The sequence below is a fragment of the Gopherus evgoodei genome, chromosome 3 (genome assembly GCF_007399415.2).
Source record: "Gopherus evgoodei ecotype Sinaloan lineage chromosome 3, rGopEvg1_v1.p, whole genome shotgun sequence".
Taxonomy (NCBI): domain Eukaryota; kingdom Metazoa; phylum Chordata; order Testudines; family Testudinidae; genus Gopherus; species Gopherus evgoodei.
In genome coordinates, this window is record NC_044324.1 from 12,029,740 (window position 1) to 12,051,960 (window position 22,221).

Genomic DNA, 22,221 nt, shown 5'->3' on the forward strand with positions numbered 1-22,221 from the left:
TACCAGGCCGGCCGAAACACTTCACTGCTTTGTGATGGTTGCTGCTGTAGTGTCTGATCGTTCACTGTGTAGGAAAGAGAGAGATCACGGGGCCTGGTGCCCTGAGGCCTGAAGCAGAGGCTGTGAACAAAGTGCGGCCATGTATTCAAGCAGATGTTTACAAGTTCACTGTCCAATACATGACCTTGGCAAAAGTATTGCTAGTGTTGCCGGAACACAAGCAGCCCGAATGTTGAGGGGCATTTTTAGCATCCAGCCAGGTGCCCAAGCCACTGCCAATCACTGAGACAAACTATCCATTATTCTGCTCATTGCAATTAGAAAGCCTTTGTACCAGCCTTAGCATCACTAAGGCAAAGCTGGGAGGGAGGGGCAATCGCAAGAAGTGGGCCTGAGCGCATCCTCCCTGATATGCTGGGGCAAGCGTCTGTGAAAAACAGGAATTCTATCTATATTGGATGTGTGTGTGTGTGAGCCTGCCATCTCCAGCACCCACCCACCCAGCCATGCTGACGGCTAAGGAAACTAGGCCTCAATCCCACTTCCTGGGAGAGTTGCCTGGGGAGGGGAGTTCCAAATAACTGTCCCTTTCCTCCCCTAATGCAGAAGGGGGGGCAGCTTGACTCTGTTGCTTGTGCCCAGGACAGTGGGTAGGAGGCTGCTGAAGGAGACTGGAGCTCTTCCGTGAGTCACCAGTGTACGTGTCCTATCCTAGAGATGAGCATTTCTTGGAAGACCCTTATGCCTTCTCCCACTCCACAGATTCAGGGACAAAATACTCCAGAGCACCCCCGACCAGGCCATTAAAGGTGTAGAAAGAATAGTAAATATGGCAAGCAACCAGCTTGGCATAACAGTGAAATCCTTGCTGATCTTAAACACAGAAAAGAACCTTACAAGAAGTGGAACTTGGACAAATGACCAGGGAGGATTATAAAAAAAATTGCTTGGGCATGCCGGAGTGAAACCAGGGAGGCCAAATCACAATTGGAGTTGCAGCTAGCAAGGGATGTTTAGAGTAACAAGAAGAAAGTATGTTAGCAACAAGAGGAAGGTCAGGGAAAGTGTGGGCCCCTTACTGAATGGGGGAGGCAACCTAGTGACAGAGGATGTGGAAAAAGTTAATGTACTTATTTATTTATTTATTTTGCCTCTGTCTTCACAAACAAGGTCAGCTCCCAGACTGCTGCACTGGGCAGCACAGTATGGGGAGAAGGTGACCAGCCCTCTGTGGAGAAAGAAGTGGTTCAGGACTATTTAGAAAAGCTGGACAAGCACAAGTCCATGGGGCTGGATGCACTGCATCCAAGGGTGCCAAAGGAGTTGGCGGATGTGATTGCAGAGCCGTTGGCCATTATCTTTGAAAACTCATGGCGATTGGGGGAGGTCCTGGATGACTGGAAAAAGGCTAATGTAGTTTCCATCTTTAAAAAAGGGAAGGAGGAGAATCTGGGGAACTACAGGCCAGTCAGCCTCACCTCAGTCCCTGGAAAAGTCATGGAGCAGGTTCTCAAGGAATCCATTTTGAAGCACTTGGAGGAGGAAAGTGACCAGGAACAGTCAGCATGGATTCACCAAGGGCAAGTCATGCCTGACTAACCTAATTTCCCTCTATGATGAGATAACTGGCTCTGTGGATGAGGGAAAAGCAGTGGATGTGTTATTCCTTGACTTCAGCAAAACTTTTGAATTTAAGTCCTGCATGAGGACCCACATCTTCCAGAATATGTGGGGCAGTAACATCTGCTAGCCTCTTCAATTTTTTAATATTAAAAACCAGCAACAACTTAAGTGGCCCATTATGACATGCATGTGCCAAAGTGAATCAACATGGGATCCCATGGCTGTGACCTGTGTCCTTCCTCACCCCAGCCTCTCCCTGCTGTTCATCATCCTCATGTGTGATGTTGGCTTGAAATCCTGTCCTCCTCTTATGTCTGTAATTACTCCTTCAGTTTGTCCTTTGGAGAAATGACCTCATCCCACCACCCCCTGCCAGCTTTCTACAGGGGTTCCACAGAACTCTGTCTTTGAGCCCCTTCTCTTCTCTCTCCACATTTCATGTCTGGGTAACCTCCTCTGCAAACACAAATTTCACTACCATCTCCATGCTGATGACTCACAGATCTACCCCCCTACTCCAGAGCAGTCTCCTTCCATCCAAACTAGAATTTTGACCTGTCCCTCTGACATCTCCTCATGATGTCCAGCCACCAGCTGAATGTCGACACGGCTAAAACAGAGCTCTTCCTTGTGACAACAGGAGACTGCTCTCCATTTGGTTCTTCTCGCGGTGTGGCATTTTGAGAGTCTGTTCCGACATCTATTATTCACATAGGGTTGCCGGGTGTCCATTTTTTTGACTGGAACGTCCATTCGAAAAGGGACTCTGGTGGCTCTGGTCAGCACTGCTGACCGGGCCATTAAGTCTGGTCAGCAGTGCTGCAGGCCTGAGGCAGGCTGGTCCCTACCTGTCCTGGCACCGGGCTACTTCCCGGAAGCAGCTGTCAGGTCCAATTCCTAGGCGAGGGGGCCATGGGGCTCCATGCACTGACCCCACCCTGAGCCCCAGTTCTGCACTCCCATTGGCTGGGAACCATTGATAATGGGAGCAAGGGTGGTGGGGCCTGTGGGCGAGTGCAGCAGAGCCCCATGGCCACCACCTATGAACTGGACCTGGCAGCTGCTTCCGGGATGCAGAGCCAGGACAGGCAGGGAGCCTGCCTTAGCCCTGCTGCGCTGCTGACCGGGAGCCACCTGAGGCAAGCCTGTGCCCCAACCCCCTGCCCCAGCCCTGAGCCCCCCCAAAAAGCAGAGCCCCCTCCTGTACCCCAAACCGCTTATCCTTGCTCATCACCCATGTCACTGAACACATAGCAAAGAAGTTGTAAAGAAGAGACAAGCAAAGAGGGTTTTAAAATTTTAGGAAAAAAAATCAGATTATTTTGGGAGGGGAAGCCTGGGACTGGCTAGCCAAGGGGAATGAGACTCAAGTTGTGGAGTAGCCTGGGCCTGAATGGGCAGGGAGACTGGGACACAGAGCCAGGGGAGGGGGAGGCTGAGACTGGCTGGGCAGGAGGAGGGGGATTGGGAACCAGAGGGGGAATGGAGATAGATCTGAAGAGGAGCCAGGACATGGAGAATGACGTAGCGATATTTGGACAATGAGGCTGGGACGTGAGCTGGGGAGGTAGGAGAGAGGAACGAGTAGCCACAGGGGCGGGGACACACTGATTGGATGTAGAGATGGGGACTGGCTTGTGGAAGGGGGGGAACAACTGGAGAATGGGGAGTTTGAAGAGGAGACACCGATTGGCTGCGGAGCCAAGAGCGAGGACGGGGCCACTAGGACAGGTTGAACGAGGAGACTGGGCCTGGGATGACAATCGTGGGGCATGGAGCCTGGGATTGGATAGGCGAGGAGAACGGCACAAGGAGCCAGGGCTGGGGAAGAGACAGGACTGGGACACATACAGCTGTAGGGGACAGGACAAAAGGGGTTAGGCTTGTAGGGGATGGAAGAAGAATCTGATTCTGTGCCCAGTAGAGCACACGCACCCTCAGAGCCTGGACCGGACCCCAAGATTCCTGAGACTCACCCTTCCCCTGCTGTCAGCAAATAACCTGGGGAACCCACTGGTGAAATGTGCCTCTCGTTCCCCTCTAGGGCTGGTCCACAGAGCAGGTGAGGACCCTCCTATGGCTCTCGGTTAACTCACATGGCAGAGCTCTGTGCAAAGGATCTGAAGGTCCCAACCCTCCTGATGAACCATGTAGATGCTGAGCTGATGCCACATGATGGAACTGCTGTTTTTCTGTTTGATTTTTTTAAAAAATCTGGGAAATTCCAGCAGAAAACCCCTGTTAAAAGAACATGATTAAGATTGCAGAGTCAAACACTCAAAAGTTAGTAATTGCCAAATTAAGGTTGCAACCGTAATCCAGCCCTTGGTGTGTATGATGCTTTCTGATAGTACGTGATCACGAATGAAAGACTATCTTCCCCCTGGACTCCTGCCTCATTCAGTGCTCAGGACAGACCTGCTGCTCTCAGGATAATTCAGGGTTGTGCACTGAAGGGGGGTATTGTCTGTAGGACCCTGCCCCAGAGTGACTGGTCCCTTTAAAAGGGAATGGGTCTAGGTCACCTGACTAGTTAGTTGCTTCCTGATGGGACATGGCAGAAGACACCTGGCAGCAGCTGAGGGCGGATCAGGAAGCCGCAGCAGAGCACTGGTGGGAGCTACCTGCGGAGAGCTGCCTGAGCCCCAGGAGAGACGTAGTTGGGAGCTGCTGGGTGGAAGAGCTGGCACAGAGCAGGTGAAGGGAGTTGGGGACAGAACTGGGACAGAACTGACCAGAGCTTGGAACCCTGCTGAGTAGAAGGTTTCTGCTGGGATCCCTAGATGAAGGGGAAGACCCAGACAGCCAGGGGCAGGCTGAACCCCAGAACAAGAGGGGGATTCTGGGTAGCCCAGCAGGGGCAGGTCTCTCAAGTAAAGCTGAAGATACTTCATGTGAACAGTGTCCAACTTCTTTTCTTTCTCAACAGTGAGTGTTGAGTCCCATATGTCAGAATACTGACCACCGAAGCATTATATGTGCTCAGCTTCATCTCTCTACTTATTGAGGTAAGCTTAATATTCTTTCCAAAACTGGTTATGAATTATAACAGCTCTGGCTATTCTGCCCTATAAAACTGTCCCATTGATTTTTGAAGCTTGTTAAATTCTTGGCCTCAAAGATTTCCCGTGGTAGCAAGTTCCACATTTGAATTAACATAGTGACAAAAATATTCTCTTTTCAGTTGTAAATTTCTCATCTTAGATTCATAGGATGCAAATGATCTGGACTAGGACTGGACTGGAGGAGACCTCGGGAGGTCATCAAGTTCAGTCCTCTGCTCTCATGGCAGGTCCAAATAGGGTCTAGACCATCCCTGATAGACATTTATCTAACCTACTCTTAAATATCTCCAGAGATGGAAATTCCACAACCTCCCTAGGCAATCTATTCCAGTGTTTAACCACTCCGACAGTTAGGAACTTTTTCCTAATGTCCAACCTAAATCTCCCTTGCTGCAGTTTAAGCCCATTGCTTCTTGTTCTATTCTTGGGGGCTAAGGTGAACAAGTTTTCTCCTTCCTCCTGATGACATCCTTTTAGATACCTGAAAACTGCTATCATGTCCCCTCTCACTCTTCTCTTTTCCAAACTAAACAAACCCAATTCCTTCAGCCTTCCTTCATAGGTCATGTTCTCTAGACCTCTAAGCATTCCTGTTGCTTTTCTCTGGACCCTCTCCAATTTCTCCACATCTTTCTTGAAATGCGGAACTGGACACAATACTCCAGTTGAGGCCTAACCAGTGCAGAGTAGAGCGGAAGAATGACTTCTCGTGTCTCGTTTACAACATACCTGTTAATGCATCCCAGAATCACATTTGCTTTTTTTGCAACAGCATCACGCTGTTGACTCATATTTAGCTTGTGGTCCATTATAACCCCTAGATCCCTTTCTGCCGTACTCCTTCCTAGACAGTCTCTTCTCATTTTGTATGTATGAAACTGATTGTTCCTTCCTAAGTGGAGCACTTTGCATTTGTCTTTATTGAACTTCATCCGGTTTACCTCAGACCATTTCTCCAATTTGTCCAGATCATTTTGAATTATGACCGTATCCTCCAAAGCAGTTGCAATCCCTCCCAGTTTGGTATCATCTGCAAACTTAATAAGCGTACTTTCTATGCCAACATCTAAGTTTGTTGAAGATATTGAACAGAGCCAGTTCCAAAACAGACCCCTGTGGAACCCCACTTGTTATACCTTTCCAGCAGGATTGGGAACCATTAATAACTACTCTGAGTACGGTTATCCAGCCAGTTATGCACCCACCTTAGAGTAGCCCCATCTAAATTGTATTTGTCCAGTTTATCAATAAGAATATCATGTGAGACCGTATCAAATGCCTTCCTAAAGTCTAGGTATACCACATCCACCACTTCTCCCTTATCCGCAAGGCTCGTTATCCTATCAAAGAAAGCTATCAGATTGGTTTGACATGATTTGTTCTTTACAAATCCATGCTGGCTATTCCCTATCACCTTTCCACCTTCCAAGTGTTTGCAGATGATTTCTTTAATTACTTGCTCCAGTTTGTTCCCTGGCACAGAAGTTAAACTAACTGGTCTGTAGTTTCCTGGGTTGTCTTTATTTCCCTTTTTACAGATGGGCACTATATTTGCTCTTTTCCAGTCTTCTGGAATCTCTGTCTCCCATGATTTTCCAAGATCTTCTAAGTGCACTGATTGTCACCTTGTTCCCGTGTTATAAGGCAGGGAGAACAGACATTCCTGAATCTCTCAAAAGGAGAATCTCAGCTTTAATTTTTTTTTAAGTAAGTTTCTACAGCTTTACTCTGCAAACAGCCTTGAAAATCCACAGCACTACAAATCAAATAACTGCCCAACTCTTTGGTAACACAGAGCTAAAGTTGTCAAGTGCTGCCTTGTGCCCTTCCAGCATGTGGAGAGTGGCTAAAATTAAATCTCTGAACCCCAGGAAATACAAAATGAAGGTGAATGCTACCCCTGTAATGCAGTCACCTTAACCCTGAGAGGTGTCAACATGCCAATAGCACATACATTAGCACTCTGCACTTACAGATTGTAGCCTTTTATTTTATTTAAAGTGAATTTAATACTGCAGTATTATTCCACCAAGGGTTCGGCTCTAGTGATGACTACAGTTTCAAGCTCAGAGTGAGAGTCACCTCTGCTTCTTGCTTCAGGCTTCGAGCCTCTAGGAAGACCAAGGATAGTGACCACACATAAAACTTGCAAAACAGACTAGACCTATCAAAGTTACAATTAAAGTTATGATTAGCCAGGCATATAGAAATTCTATAAAGACCTGTGCACAAGTTACAAATATGCTCTCATACTCTTATCCTTAACGAGCTTTTGTAGGGTCTGATGGATGCCTTGCTGATTGATCATTAAGGTTAAGATTCTGCCACAGGCATTTTTAGAAACAGTCAGGGAGAAGTCATGGGCACTAAACAGAAACTCTGAGAAGGCCATGACCTGTCCTGAACTTTTACTAAACATTCTCTGGGTGGGGTCTAACAGCAGGAGTGCTGCCGGGGTGACCACTGGGGGCTGCTAGCTGCTACACGCTCTCCCAGGGACTGCTGCTATGGTTGCCCAGGTACCAGACCGATGCTGTGGTGGCCCTGGAGCTGACCATTGCTCTTCCATTCCTCTGCCAGTGTGTGACCAGTACTCATTGAGGTGTACTGGAGCATCCCTCTCCTTGCCTGCTCAGATGGGGACTCCCCTCACTATCTCCTCTTCCCCAAAGACAGGGGAACTGCTGTCCATTTCCTATTGCTGGCTTATAATAAATGGAGATACACCTATCTCATAGAGCTGGAAGGGACCCTGAAAGGTCATTGAGTCTAGCCCCCTGCCTTCACTAGCAGGACCATGTACTGATTTTGCCTCAGATCCCTAAGTGGCCCCCTTAAGGATTGAACTCACAACCCTAGGTTTAGCAGGCCAATGCTTAAACCACTGAGCTATCCCTCCCTTTGACCCAGCAGCCATAAATCTCTGCTTCCTGCTGCCCTGGGACCCAGCAGCACCATTTTCCTGACTTCCCCACCCATTCCCTGCCTCCAGACCAGGACCCTCTCTCTGCTCTTGGTCCATACATTAAGGCAGGGCTCAGTGGCAGGGCAGGTCTGTAGCCTCCACCCCAAGACTTTGCACTGAGTTCTGCCCACATGCCCAGTCCTGAAGGTCATGGGAACACAGTTGCTTCTCACAGGATCATCACAATTTTTCCTGTGGGTGTCTAAAGCATGACTTGTGAGCAATCTGTAAGAGTCTGCAACAGCAGCTATGCTGCCTTCTCCTGGCTGCCCTGAGGGTCTCCCCTTCCCCACCATGGCTCCCAGGCTGGTGGAGCTGTCATCCTATCCCCTCCATCACTCATGCCCATCACTGTCCTCTGCACCCCTCAGCCTCTTCCTTTCCCTCTGCATTCACCTCACTCTGCTTCCTGGTCCCCTCAGGGCCCTGCTCCCCCTCACGTTCTCCACCCCTCACAGGGCCTCTGCTGCTCCTTACGGTCCCTGGGTTCTGTCAAGCTCCCTGAACCAGCCAGTGGGAGGTTTCAATCTCATTGAGAGCAATGGGATTTGACAGGTAACTTTACCAAGGGCAGCCTTAGTTCCATATGCAGCTAAGATGACAGGAGAAATCCTGGAAGACTGTAGCGGGGCTGAAAAGGGAGAAGAGTCAGAGCTGGGGAATTATAGACCTGTCAGCCTGACCACGATAGCAGGGAAGCAACTAGAGCATGTGTCAAACATTTAATTTGCAAATGCCTGACAGGCGGAGGGGTGATCACTAGCTGCCATTACAGATTTACTAAGGACAAATTGTGCCAAGGCAGCTTGAGTTCCTTCTTTGACAGGTAGCTGGTTTGGTGGACAGGGGGAATGTAATGGACATAATAAACCTGGACTTCAGCCAGGCTTTTGGCACAGTCCCACAAGACCTTCAGATAAGTAAGCTGGAGAAATGCAGGCTTGGTGGAACTACCATTAAGTGGATACATAATTGGTTAAACAAAGGCAAAGAAAGAGTAATTACTAATGGCATTATGTCAGATTGGAGGGAGGTGTCAAGTGGGGTTCCACAGGGATCTGGGTATGGTGTTTAACATCCTTATTAATGACCTAGGAATAGAGAGCAGACTGTGTCATCTGAAAATGTGATCAAAGTTGCGGGGTGGAGTTGCCAACACTTTAGAGGATGGAGCTAAAATCCAAAGGTCTCTTGATAAATTGGAGAACAGGGTTTAGACAACAAAATGAAATTCAACAAAGGCAAATGTATGGTGATACAGTTCGGGAAGAAAAACCAAACACACAAATACAGAATGGGGGATAACTGGCTTGGCAGCAGCACTGCTGAGATGGAGCTGGATCTGGGAGTTGAGGTAGATCACGACCTCAGCATGAGTCAGCAATGCGATGCTGTTGCAAAAAAAGCAAAAGCAATTTTCGATTGCATTAACAGAGGCACAGCATGCAAGTCACGGGGGGGAGGTGATTGTACCACTGTACTCGGGACTGATTAGGCCTCAGCTGGAGAACAGTGTTCAGTTTTAGTCACCAGTGTATAGAAAGGATGTACAGAAACTAGAAAGGATCCCAAGGCAAGTGACAAGGATGATCAAAGAGATCTGAGCAAAGGCTGAAGAAACTGCAGTATGTGTTTAGTTTGGAAAAAAGGAGATTCAGAGGTGACCTGATAGCAGTCTTCAAATATGTGAAAGGCTGTCATAAAAAAGATTGAGAAAAGTTGTTCTCTTGCCACAGAGGTCAGGACAAGAGGCAATGGGATCAAATTACAGCACAGCAGATTTAAATTAAATCTCAGGAAAAACTTCCTAACAGTAAGACCAGTAAGTAGGACATTGGAACAAATTGCCTAGGGAAGTCATGGAAGCTCCTTTACTGGAGGTTTTAAAAGAGGCTGGAGCCATCCGCCTTGGGTGGTTTATACACAACAAGTCTTGCACCTTGGTAGGTGGGCTAGACCTGTGGTCCCTGCTAACTCTGTGGTTCTGTGGTGCTGTAAACAGGAGAGAAAGGGCAGCCATCTTGCTGGCTTCAGCTCCATTGAGACGAATGAGTGATGGTGGCCATTTTCCATGAGACAAATTCAAAAAAGCTCCCCAAAAGCACTAGTGTCATGATGAACACCCATCTCAGAGAGATGTGAATTATAGTGTAAGACAAGGATGTATTTTTTTCCAATCAGTGTAAACAAATCTATGCCTATTTTCCCCCAGGCTTATTTTTTCCTGTGCCACAATATATCATAGAATCATAGAAGATCAGGGTTGGAAGGGACCTCAGGAGGTATCTAGTCCAACCCCCTGCTCAGAGCAGGACCAATCCCAACTAAATCATCCCAGCCAGGGCTTTGTCAAGCTTGACCTTAAAAACTCCTAAGGAAGGAGATTCCATCACCTCCCTAGGGAACCCATTCCAGTGCTTTACCACCCTCTTAGTGAAAAAAGTTTTCCTAATATCCAACTTAAACCTCCCCCATTGCAACTTGAGACCATTACTCCTTGTTCTGTCATCTGCTACCACTGAGAACAGCCGAGCTCCATCCCCTTTGAAACCCCCTTTCAGGTAGTTGAAGGCTGCTATCAAATCTGCCCCCCCCCATCCCACTCTTCTCTTTTGCAGACTAAGTAAGTCCAGTTCCCTCAGCCTCTCCTCATAAGTCATGTGCCACAGCCCCCTGATCATTTTCATTGCCCTCTGCTGGACTCTCTTCAATTTGTCCACATCCTTTCTGTAGTGTGGGACCCAAAACTGGACACAATACTCCAGATGAGGCCTCACCAATGTCAAATAGAGGGGAATGATCACATCCCTCGAGCTGCTGGCAATGCCCCTACTTATACAGCCCAAAATGCCATTAGCCTTCTTGGCAACAAGGGCACACTGCTGACTCATATCCAGCTTCTCGTCCACTGTAATACCCAGGTCCTTTTCTGCAGAATTGCCACTTAGCCAGTCGGTCCCCAGCCTGTAGCCGTGCCTGGGATTCTTCTGTCCTAAGTGCAGGACTCTGCACTTGTCCTTGTTGAACCTCATCAGATTTCTTTTGGCCCAATCCTCCAATTTATTTAGATCACTCTGGAACCTATCCCTACCCTCCAGTGTATCTACCTCTCCCAGCAGCTTAGTGTCATCCACAAATGTGCTGAGGTGCAATCCATCACATCGTCCAGATCATTAAGAAAGATTTTGAACAAAACTGGCCCCAGGACCGACCTTTGGGGCACTCTGTTTGATACTGGCTGCCAACTAGACAGCGAGCCATTGATCACTACTCACTGAGCCCAATGATCTAGCCAGCTTTCTACCCACCTCATAGTTCATTCATCCAATCGATACTTTTAACTTGCTGGCAAGAATACTGTGAGAGACCATATCAAAAGCTTTGCTAAAGTCAAGGTATATCACATCCACTGCTTTCCCCATATCTACAGAGCCAGTTATCTCATCATAGAAGGCAATCAGGTTGGTCAGGCATGACTTGCCCTTGGTGAATCCATATTGACTGTTCCTGATCACCTTCCACTCCTCCAAGTGCTTCAAAATGGATTTCTTGAGGACCCGCTCCATGATTTTTCCAGGGACTGAGGTGAGGCTGACTGGTCTATAGTTCCCCAGAATCTCCTTCTTCCATTCTTTAAAGCTGGGCACTATATTTGCCTTTTTCCAATTGTCTGTCTGGTACCTCCCCCGATCACCACAAGTTTTCAAAGATAATGACCAATGGCTCTGTAATCACATCAGCCAACTCCCTCAGCACCCTCGGATGCAGTGCATCCAGCCCCATGGACTTGTGCACGTCCAGCTTTTCTAAATAGTCCTGAACCTGGTCTTTCACCACTGAGGGCTGCTCACCTCCTCCCCACACTGTGCTGCCCAGTGCAGCAGTCTGGGAGCTGAACTTGTCTGTGAAGACTGAGGGGAAAAAAAAACATTGAGTACTTCAGCTTTTTCCACATCACCTGTCACTAGGTTGCCTCCCCCATTCAGTAAGGGTCTCACACTTCCCTGACTTCCTTCTTGTTGCTAACATAACTGTAGAAACCCTTCTTGTTACCCTTCACATCCCTTGTTAGCTGCAACTCCAATTGTGCTTTGGCCTTCCTGGTTACACCCCTGCATGCTCGAGCAATATGTTTATACTCCTCCCTAATCCTCTGTCTGGAAGGAACATGTCAGTTAAACTGCTGGTCTAACCCACACTAACAGCGTGTGACTCCGTCTCACATTCTAGCAGCTAGTCCACACACAGAGGTTTATGTCTTTGTGTAATGGGTTTGGACTCATCACCGCTGGTGCCTCCTGCTGGTTACTCCTGGGAATTAGCTCAGTCCAGGCCTGGAGCACCCCCTGCAGATGGTGCCCCACCTGTTAACAGCACAGCAGAGCAGACATCTCCACCTTTGTCTCCACTATTTGGACACACATTGCTCTCTGGGCCACGGTGTCCTCCTCAGGACACTGCCCTTTGGCAGTGCCCGCAACTCCATTCTCCCCATTTCCAGGGGTTTTATCAGCTGTCCTAGTCCACACCTGCCTTTGTGACCATCTGCCATCCCAAAGTCTAGTCTCTTGCTTCAGAGACAAGACACAGTAATGTAATGTAAATGCAAGACAATGCAATGCAAAGGGGGGAGGGGAGGACCCAGGCCCACCCACTCTTCTGGGTCCCAACCCAGGGATCCTCTAGTGGCAGCCTCTCACTGCCTCTCCTTCACTCCCCTCCTCTGCCTCTGTTTCCTGGGCTGCTTTCCCTTGGCCCTTGTACCTTCTTGGCCCTTTTTTGTCAGGGGGTGCAGCCTGGCAGGTAACAGGCCGGAGCTCTCCCCCTGCTCTCCTGAGCCCACCTAGCACTGCTCTGTCCAAGGTGCTACATCCTTACCTCAGGAACCAGTCCTCCTCCCTTTGCTGGCCAGGTTGAGATTCCCTTCCTGTCCACACTGCAGCCTTTATATAAGGCTCAGCCTGGCCCTGATTGGCTGCCTCTATCTTGGCCCTAACCTAGATGGAGCTACTATAAGGTGGGTGCATAACTGGTTGGAAAATCATTCCCAGAGAGTAGCTATCAGTGGTTCATAATCATGCTGGAAAGGCATAACGAATGGGGTCCTGCAGGGATCAGTTCTGGGTCTGGTTCTGTTCAATATCACCATTGATTTAGATAATGGCATACAGAGTGCATTTATAAAGTTTGCAGATGATACCAAGATGGGGAGGGTTGCAAGCATTTTGAAGGATAGGATGAAAATTCAAAATGATCTGGACAAACTGAAGAAATGGTCTGAGGTAAATAGGATGAAATTCAATAAGGACATTCAAAATACTCCACTTAGGAAGGAACAATCAGTTGCACACATACAAAATGGGCAATGACTGCCTGGGAAGGAGTACTGCTGTCATGGTACAATTCCCCAATCTGAACCTTGGCGTCCAAAAGATGGGGTACCAGAATGAATTTCTCTAAGCTCAATTGCCAGCTTAGAACCTGTAGCGCTGCCACCAACCAGGAATTCCAATGCCTGGTACACTCTGGTCCCCCCAAAACCTTGCCCGGGGACCCCCAAGACCCAGACCCTCTGGATCTTAACACAAGGAAAGTAAACCCTTTCCCTGACCGTTGCCTCTCCCAGGCTTTCCCTCCCTGGGTTACCCTGGAAGATCACTGTGATTCAAACTCCTTGAATCTTAAAACAGAGAGGAAAATCCACCTTCCCCCCTCCTTCTCTCCCCCTCCCAGACTGTCCCTGAGAGAGAGAGAGGTTAATTTTTCTCTGTGTTAGGATTACTTTCTCTTCCCATTCCCTCCTCTCTCCCCACCAATTCCCCGGTGAATCCAGACCCCGTCCCCTGGGATCTCACACCAGAATAAAAAAAACAATCAGGTTCTTAAACAAGAAACTTTTAATTAAAGAGAAAAACAGTAAAAATTATCTTGGTAAATTTAAAAAAATGGACTATGTTACAGCCTCTTTCAGCTATAGACACTGGGAATACCCTCCCAGCCTAAGAATACAAGTATAAATTAAAATCTTTTCAGCCAAATACACATTTGAACTCCTTCCAACCAAATACACATTTGCAAATAAAGAAAACAACCATAAGCCTAACTCGCTTTATCTACCTAGTACTCACTAGTCTGAACTTATAAGAGCCTGTATTGGAGAGATTGGAGAGAAACCTGGTTGCACATCTGGTCCCTCTGAGCCCCCAGAGTCAACAACAACCAAAAACTAACAGCACACACACAAACTTTCCTCCCTCAAGATCTGAAGGTATTCTGTCCTCTGATTGGTCCTCCGGTCAGGTGACAGCCAGGCTCACTGAACTTAACCCTTTATAGGCAAAAGTGACATGAAGTACTTCTGTTCTATTAACCCTTGACTATCTGTTTATGACAACTGCAGAAAGGGATCTGGCGGGTCATAGTGGACCACAAGCTAAATATGAGTCAACAGTGTAACGCTGTTGCAAAAAAAAGCAAACATCATTCTGGGAGTGTTGTAAGCAAGACAAGTAGTAATTCTTCTGCTCTACTTTGCGCTGATTAGGCCTCAGCTGGAGTATTGTGTCCAGTTCTGGGTGCCACATTTCAGGAAACGCGGACAAATTGGAGAGAGTTCGGAGAAGAGCAACAAAAATTATTAAAGATCTAGAAAATATTACCTATGAGGGAAGATTGAAAAAACTGGGTTTGTTTAGTCTGGAAAAGAGAAGACAGAGGGGAGATGATAACAGTTTTCAAATACCTAAAAGGTTGTTACAAGGAGGAGGGAGAAAAATTATTCTCTTTAACCTCTGAGGATAGGACAAGAAGCAATGGACTTAAGTTGAAGCAAGGGAGGTTTAGGTTGGACATTAGGAAAAACTTCCTATCTCTCAGGGTGGTGAAGCACTGGAATAAATTGCCTTGGGAGGTTATGAAATCTCCATCACTGGAGATTTTTAAGAACAGGTTAGGCAAACACCTGTCAGAGATGGTCTAGATGGTGCTTGGTCCTGCAGGGAACTGGACTAGATGACCTCTTGAGGTCCCTTTCAGTCCTATGATTCTATGATTAAGATCATGCCTGGTAAATAACAGAAGTGTGGAACCAGAGATCAGTGAACTAAAATTGGTATGTCAGAAATTAGGCCTAACTGGTAGACAAAATAAAGGGGTGGGGGCTGGGCTATTCCACCTAACACTCTGTTTTTTAAAAGAACCCCAAAAGAGACTTTGGTACTGTGTCGGGCCTGGCTGAAAAATTGGCTACTAGAGTGAGCCTCACCATCATGGCTGCCACCCCCATAATCTCCCGGGACCCTCATCAATCTGAATTTTGAGAGAAGCCCTGACCAGAGGGGGCCAGAGAGAGAGAGCCCTGATAACATCACCACCTCTACTGGCCAACTAAATCCCAGCCACCAACTGGGATGTGAAACTGTGTCGTACCCCCATCCTCCTTTTTCTTCCCCACTTTATTTCTTCCCTTTCCTAGCCCTCTCCTTTTTCCGTCTGATATGAGTCTGGCTTAGCCGACCAAGGCTGCGTATTTTGCACCATGGCTGTTAGCCTGTTACTAAAAAGGCAACTAAAAGCAATGTCCCAAACAACCGAGAGAGTGCTGGCGCAAGTTTGCCAGGTCTTGGAATGGGTGGTGAGACCATGTGCTTTGCCTGTTGTTTTCCAGCAGTGAGACTGCAAGTGACGGTCAACACCAGAGCGGAACCTGGATTTACTGTCTTTGCTGTTCCTTTCTCTCCCCGTTCTGTCTGTTCATCTCATTTTGTTTGAAAGGAAGCAGGATCCGACTTTAATGCAGCAACAACAGCTCCAGCCCAGCTCAACTAACTACTTTTCTTTTCCCCAAAAGGACAATTACAATCTTTCCCACCATTTAAGAGACTGTCAGACAAGGGAGGGTTCTTTCCAAAAACTCTGTACAGCTAATGGGAACGGGAACAAGGGTTGTGGTTGAAATGTGCCTTACTTGCTACTTCACATTTCCAAGGCTTTAACTGGTTTTTTCTCTCTTTTCTGAACCTGTAATAAAATGTTTAGAGATTGTAATGGAGAGTTTGCCATGGCACAGAGCAGGCGGAGCTCTCTGTATACCAAACTTTGTTTAAATCTGCTCAGGACTGGACAGTTTCAGGACGATGTTAACACCTTTGACTCTTTGGGCCCATATATTCCATTTAACCTAATGAACAGTGGACAGAGCGAAAAGGTGACATAACTAACGATGAGATTTTTAAAGTGTATTTAAATGTCTACCCTTTATTGTATATCCTGGCAGAAAAGGAGACATCAAGAGGATGGGACAGGCCAGCCACAGTCCCATGAGGTGAGTGTCTTAGAAATTCTAAGACCAGTGTATCATTTACTGGGCTTTGGGACAGGGTGAGGATACCAGCATTGTAATGTTTGAGCCCTGGGAAATCTCAGAACATGCCAATAAATCGAGATTTAGAAACATATTTGCATGAGGGTTAACGTACTCAGGTAAAAGTGACATATAATCTATATTTGTTTTTAAAATCCATGTCCGCAGAGGAGGAAAATCAAAATGATGTACTTCAGGGAATGTCTGTAGAAGAAAAACACACCGAGATGGAAGAATTGGTACAGAAACTCACAAACTGGATTGAGTTCCCAGTACTGGCTGCCAAAACTACAAGATAAATTTGGGGTGACGTCTCTACAAGCTTTAGAACACCTGAGATATGACGACTTCCTAAAACTAGAGAGTGACGTACAGTACCCATGGGAAAAGCAGGCATTAAGAAAGCTATGTAACCTGACAGACAGCAATGAAGCAGCCGCAGGGGGAGCACTTGGAGACTCGAAAGAAGCAGGCTGAATTGACACTGCAAGAATGAAAAGAAAGTCAGGAGCCGCCCTGAGGAAGCTGTGAGAAAGAAAGAGGAGGAACTGCAGGTAGCTATGGGCATAGCCCCAGAGTATTGGTCTCCCTCTCAGAAAACTTTGATGGAGAATATGCACAAGCAATTAAGCCTCCCAGAGGAGTCGGTGTCCCAGAGCGAGAATCTCCCTGACAAGGAAGTTTTGAGATGGGTGTCGGGAGGGCTGGCCCTGCAGAGCATTTACAAGACCAACAAACTCATGGAGGTGGTGGAGAAGCGAGAGCAGCTCATAGACATCCCAGAAGGGTTCAAGCTCTTTGGTCCACAACAAGGGCCGTTGTTTGAGAAGGAGTTTTCATCTTCTGCAGTAGAATCCACATTCACCAGGACCATGGAGAAGCTGGGCTTCAGCATTAGTGCCACAGGCAAAGGTGGATTTGGGGGGTTTAGTGCTGAAACCAGCTCAGATTACAGCACATCTGAAGACACCCACAGGTCCCGCTCAGAACATACCTTCCTTTGCACCACCACGTACAACTACATCCCACTGGCCTCGTGCTACTTCCCCAAGGATCAGCTTCGACTTTCCAGTGAAGCGCTGCAAGAGTTAAAAGAAATCAAGATGCTTTTGAGTCACACTCCAGAGCCGGACAAGCTCACCATTCTGAAGAGCAGGGGCAGGCGACTCTTCAACAGATTTGGGTCTCATGTAAACCAGGGCCCTCTTCACTTGGGTGGGATATTCTGGTGGAAGGTGTCTTCTGAGGGATTCCAGGCAGAACAGCTGGACAAGGTGAAGAAACAAACATCTGATGCACACAGCTCCTATGTTGGGGGCAGCCATGGTGGCTTTGGTTGTCATGCTGCAGGAAGCGTTAATGTATCAAAATCAGATTCCAAAATATCCTTTCAAGGCACTAATACAAAAACCTTCCAACCAGAGATTCAGCTGTCTGTTACCAAGACAGGAGGCCCACCTGGAGTGGATTCACTCACAGCATGGAAATCTGGGCTACTGGCCAGTAACAAAACTGGGTCTATTATTGACAGAGGCTCTCTGCTGATTCCAGTGTGGGACATAATCCTGTCCAATCACAGACAAGATTTTAACAATGTTTATCAAATGGGCAGCAGTCTCACAAGGGCCTAGGAAGCAGTAACAAATCTAAGTGCAAGTATATTGGTTGGGGAGGAATTAGTCAGTGCAGTGGATGAGGCTAGATCATTCTTAGAGGAAATGAAGACCTGGGAAGTCACTGGGGATGAAGAGCAGCTGGTGACTCTACTCAGCTTCAAAGACAAGCTAAACGAAAAAACAAAACACAACTGGACCTGGACCGACATTTGCCTGTCGGATAAGGTGCTTTAGGATTTCCTGGAAAACAGAGTTTTACTATGCAAAGATTATGCCCACCAAATCTCTGCTGCGCTGCCTTCTGGACCCTCATGTCTATTCAGTTAAGAATTTCCCCAAATCTTCCTCCATTATGCAGTGGATCTTTCATGCTGGAGAGAAGCCACAAAAATCTATTCGTGTTTCTGAATTTGCTGATTTCATTCAAGCCCTACAGGAAATGAAGAATTACATACAGGCTGTTACCCATGGGCCTAATTCCTCCCCAGCAGCAGTGAAGGAAGCAAAGGCAAAGGTCAGCTTGGATGTGAGTTTAGCTTTGTGTTCCTTGTGGAAGTCTCTACAGGGCCAAGAGCAGATAGACATAGAACTGTTATTGATCTCCATTGCCGCCAGGGCAGGATACCGTGTGGATGGTAACACTTTTCAGTATCTCCTTGGGTGCCCAGAAATTAAGTTCATGTTAAAGGAAATGCAAAAGGCACATGAGATATTTGATTCTTAGGGATCAGGATGTTTCCAGAGCTAAGGCTTTCCTGTTGTTGACAGGTCTGACAGTGACAGCAGCTGAATTCAAAGACGTTGTCTCCAGAAGAGAAGAAACAAGGTTTGACTTTTATGAAACATCACATGGGAAACTCACTGTCCACTGAAGTTATTAACATCCTTCAAAAGCAGAATGAATGCAGTGACTGGGAAGTTTAAGAAAGAAACTTGAATTCCCTCATAAAAGGGGGTCTGTGAAGACGCAAATGAGAATCTGCAGACACAGGATATGACAAAAGAAGTAGAAAATGGTTGTCAAGGAGCTGAACCAGAAGAACTACCAAAAACAGAGCTGAAAGAAGTGCAGTCCACTAATGCTAAGACACACAGCTCTAGTGAAACTCTGGAATGTTTAAGTTTGATCAAGCATCTTGGACTTGAAAACTACCACCCAAGGAAAATGGCAAAAGCTGATTCCCATGTAATCAACCAGACCACTTTTCAAAATGACCAGCCCAGAATTGAGAATGAGCTGCCACTTTATTTTTTGCAAAAGCTGTTGATGCTGAACTATCGTGTAAGGTGTCTGGTTTACAGGGATGACAGCAAAATAAAAAGTACAAATACACCCAACACCACAGCCAATGTGAATGAATCTTTAGATAATCTTTTTAATAATATCAATGAAGAAGTTAGTGAATCTGCTACAAGTCAGAAACATGTGCACCCCACGGACATCCAGATGGCAATTTTTCACTGTGCAGATGACTTCACAAGACAATATCTTTCAACAAAACTATCTTTATGTCAATTTGCACTCCCAATTCTGGTGTCAAATCCTTGTACCTCCCAAATAAAATTCCCTCTTTGGTCCTTTTGCCAAGATAAGAAGAAATGGACTAGTCATGAGAAATGATGAGGCGACTGGGGTTAAGGAAAGCAAAGACAAATGGGTATATCAAGCACATACACCACTGGTATCTTTCATAAGATTGGGAAGATCTTCATCTTCTAAATCTCAGATCTTAAATACTTAATTGAGCAAGCAAAAGCATAACATTTTTTTCCACCGTCATTGTAGAGGCAGCAGCAAAGAAGGTCTCTTGATGAAAGATGTCATAGAAATCACCTGGTACTGTCCAGGAGGAAAGGGTGATGACATCGCATTCACAAACCTGCATGGACATGCAAGGGGACATGAGCAACAAGTCAAATTTTACAGGAAATTGCTTCTGTCAATGTAGTTCTCTTGTCAGATGCTGATCAGAATGAAAGAGGCAGGAAACTTTTGCAAGATCTGCTGAAATCTCCAAAACCTTTCATCTTTCTGTGTGTTGACAAAGAGAGAATTTCAGTGAACAGACAAGAAAAACGAGTAAAAATTGCTGTCAAGAACCGTAATGAGGCTGAATTAATGGACAAGCTGAAAGCAAAAATTAAGTGTGCTCTAGAAGTGTCAAATACCCCTTACAGTCTAGATGCATGTGCTGATATTCCTCGATATCATGGATTCCTCATTGATGAAGATAATCCAGAATGTAGGGAAGGAAAGTCATTGGCACAGGCAGTGATAAGTATTTTGAGTGCAAATAAGTTAGTAGAGGCCAAGGCCAAATTCTTGCCTCTGCAAGTAGAATTATGGCACACATGGTGTAAAAAGGACAAAGAACTCAGCTGCTTGCAGGAGAGTGAAAACATAGGGATTGAACAGCACAAAAGCAAAACCAAATCAGAAAAAAGGTAAGGTACGGCATAGACAATTCAGGACAGCATTCCCCCTCAAGGATTTAATGAGGTAATTGCTGGACATTCTCTAATCAAATTCAGAGACAACGGAAATGTACTTCCTGCAGTGGTTGAAAGTATTTATGGATGACTTGTCTTCTGACCACCTTGCAGAACTTCACCAAAAATACCATGAGTTGTGGTCACAAATGCTAGAAAAAAGAAATACAGGAGATAAAGAATTGGAAAAAAAATTAGAACTATCAAATCAGGTAAATGGATCTTCCCTGAGCCTTGAACACATTTTGAGAGAAGTAGGTCAGATTTATGAAACTCTGGATGCAATGAACCCAAAAGACAAAGATTTTGCTACTCTGCCACAAATTGCAGCCGATTTGATGGTTTCAGGGCATCCCATTTAGGTGATGGATGGTGATGCTTCATATGTGCCACTGAAATGGATTGGAGCCATCTTTGACAAGTTAACTGAGAAGCTAGGAGACAAAAAGGTGTTTGTCTTTTCAGTGCTTGGCATCCAGAGCACTGGAAAGTCAACTAAATACCATGTTTGGTCTTCAGTTCAATGTCAATGCTGGCAGGTGCACTAGGGGAGCATTTATGCACCTACTGAAGGTGGATGAAGAGTTTAGACAAAAGCTGAACTTCGACTTTATGTTGATTATTGATACTGAAGGGCTTCAGGCCATAGAGCTAGCAAACAGAGCAACTCTTGATCGTGATAATATGCTAGCCACTTTTGTCATTGGTGTTGGCAACATGACGGTGATCAATATTTTTGGAGAGAATCCTTCTGAAATGCAAGATATCCTGCAGATCGCTGTCCAGGAATTTCTGAGGATGAAGCAGATAAAGCTCTCTCCAAGCTGTTTGTTTGTGCACCAAAATGTTGGAGAATTAACTGCAAATGAAAAGAATATGGAAGGACGAAGATGCCAAAAACAAGAATTAGATGAAATGGCAGTTATTGCAGGCCAGCAAGAGTTCTGTGACGTTACCTGCTTTAATGACGTTATCCGATTTGACGTGAACACCCACATTCATTACTTTGCTCACCTCTGGGAAGGGGACCCACCGATGGCACTTCCAAACCCCAGCTACAGCCAAAATGTGCAAGAACTGAAGAGCAAGATTCTCATGGCTGCAAAAGAAAATTCCCAGTGCAGTGTTTTGAGTATGCCAGAACTGAAAGTGCGCATTCAGGACCTGTGGAGGGGTTTGGTAAATGAAAATTGTGTGTTCAGTTTTAAGAACAGCATACCACCGGCTGGAAGCAAAGTATAGTAAATAGACCTGGGCTTTAAGAAGTCACATGCTTGACCTGCAGAACAAGCTCAGCAATCGAATTAAAAATGAAGAAATATCCAAGATAGCGGATTTCTTGACAAGCCAATTGATGAACACACTGCAGTCACAAAGGACCTGGAAAAATATTTTGGTGAAGATAAAGACAGAAAGATATTGATTCAATGGAAAACAAATGTTGCGTTCCAGTAAGATGTTAATATATTTTTAAGTAAGGTCTGATCCTAGAAGGGGCTAAGCACGCTCAACTATCATTGGTTTTAAGGTACTTGAGCTCCCATCATCTCTCAGCAGTGTTCATAATTAGCTGATCACACTATTTTCTAAAAATACATGAAAATTCTTTTCGCTCAAGCTCTGGAAGGGTGAAGGAGACTAACTTGTCTATGGTGAGGAACACTCTGGGCTTATGTTATTTCAATATGGGTGAAATATTCAAACTCAAAGGCAGTTCAGTGTCCCTTTTGCACTGAGAGTTCGTGTGTGTGGTTGCAGGTTCCTAACTCCCCTACATGCTTTAAAAAATAACCCTCCTTTATATTACTCAAGTATCACTGAGTTTGAAAAAAGGGGCAGACAGATTGGCGACTCTACATGGGACTTAATCACGTGCTTAAGCGCTTTTCTGAATCAAAGCCTAAGTATTTGGGGCCTAGATCCAGGAACTATTTGGACTGAAGATCACAAAGCCAATGTGGGAAGCTGAAGTGAGCACCCAAGCAGTAAACTACAATGCCTGGAACCAAAAGTCTTGATGGACCTGAGTCGCGCACTCAGCTTGCCTGAAGTCATATTCCTAAGGAAACTCGAAACCATTATGAGCTCAGCTGGGGCTTT

At 46.1% G+C, this 22,221-nt stretch overlaps 1 pseudogene; it reads left to right on the forward strand.

Annotated features, from left to right (window-relative positions):
* Positions 1-16,242: 16,242 nt before the first annotated feature.
* On the forward strand, positions 16,243-21,576 carry LOC115647663 (annotated as a pseudogene).
* Positions 21,577-22,221: the final 645 nt, after the last annotated feature.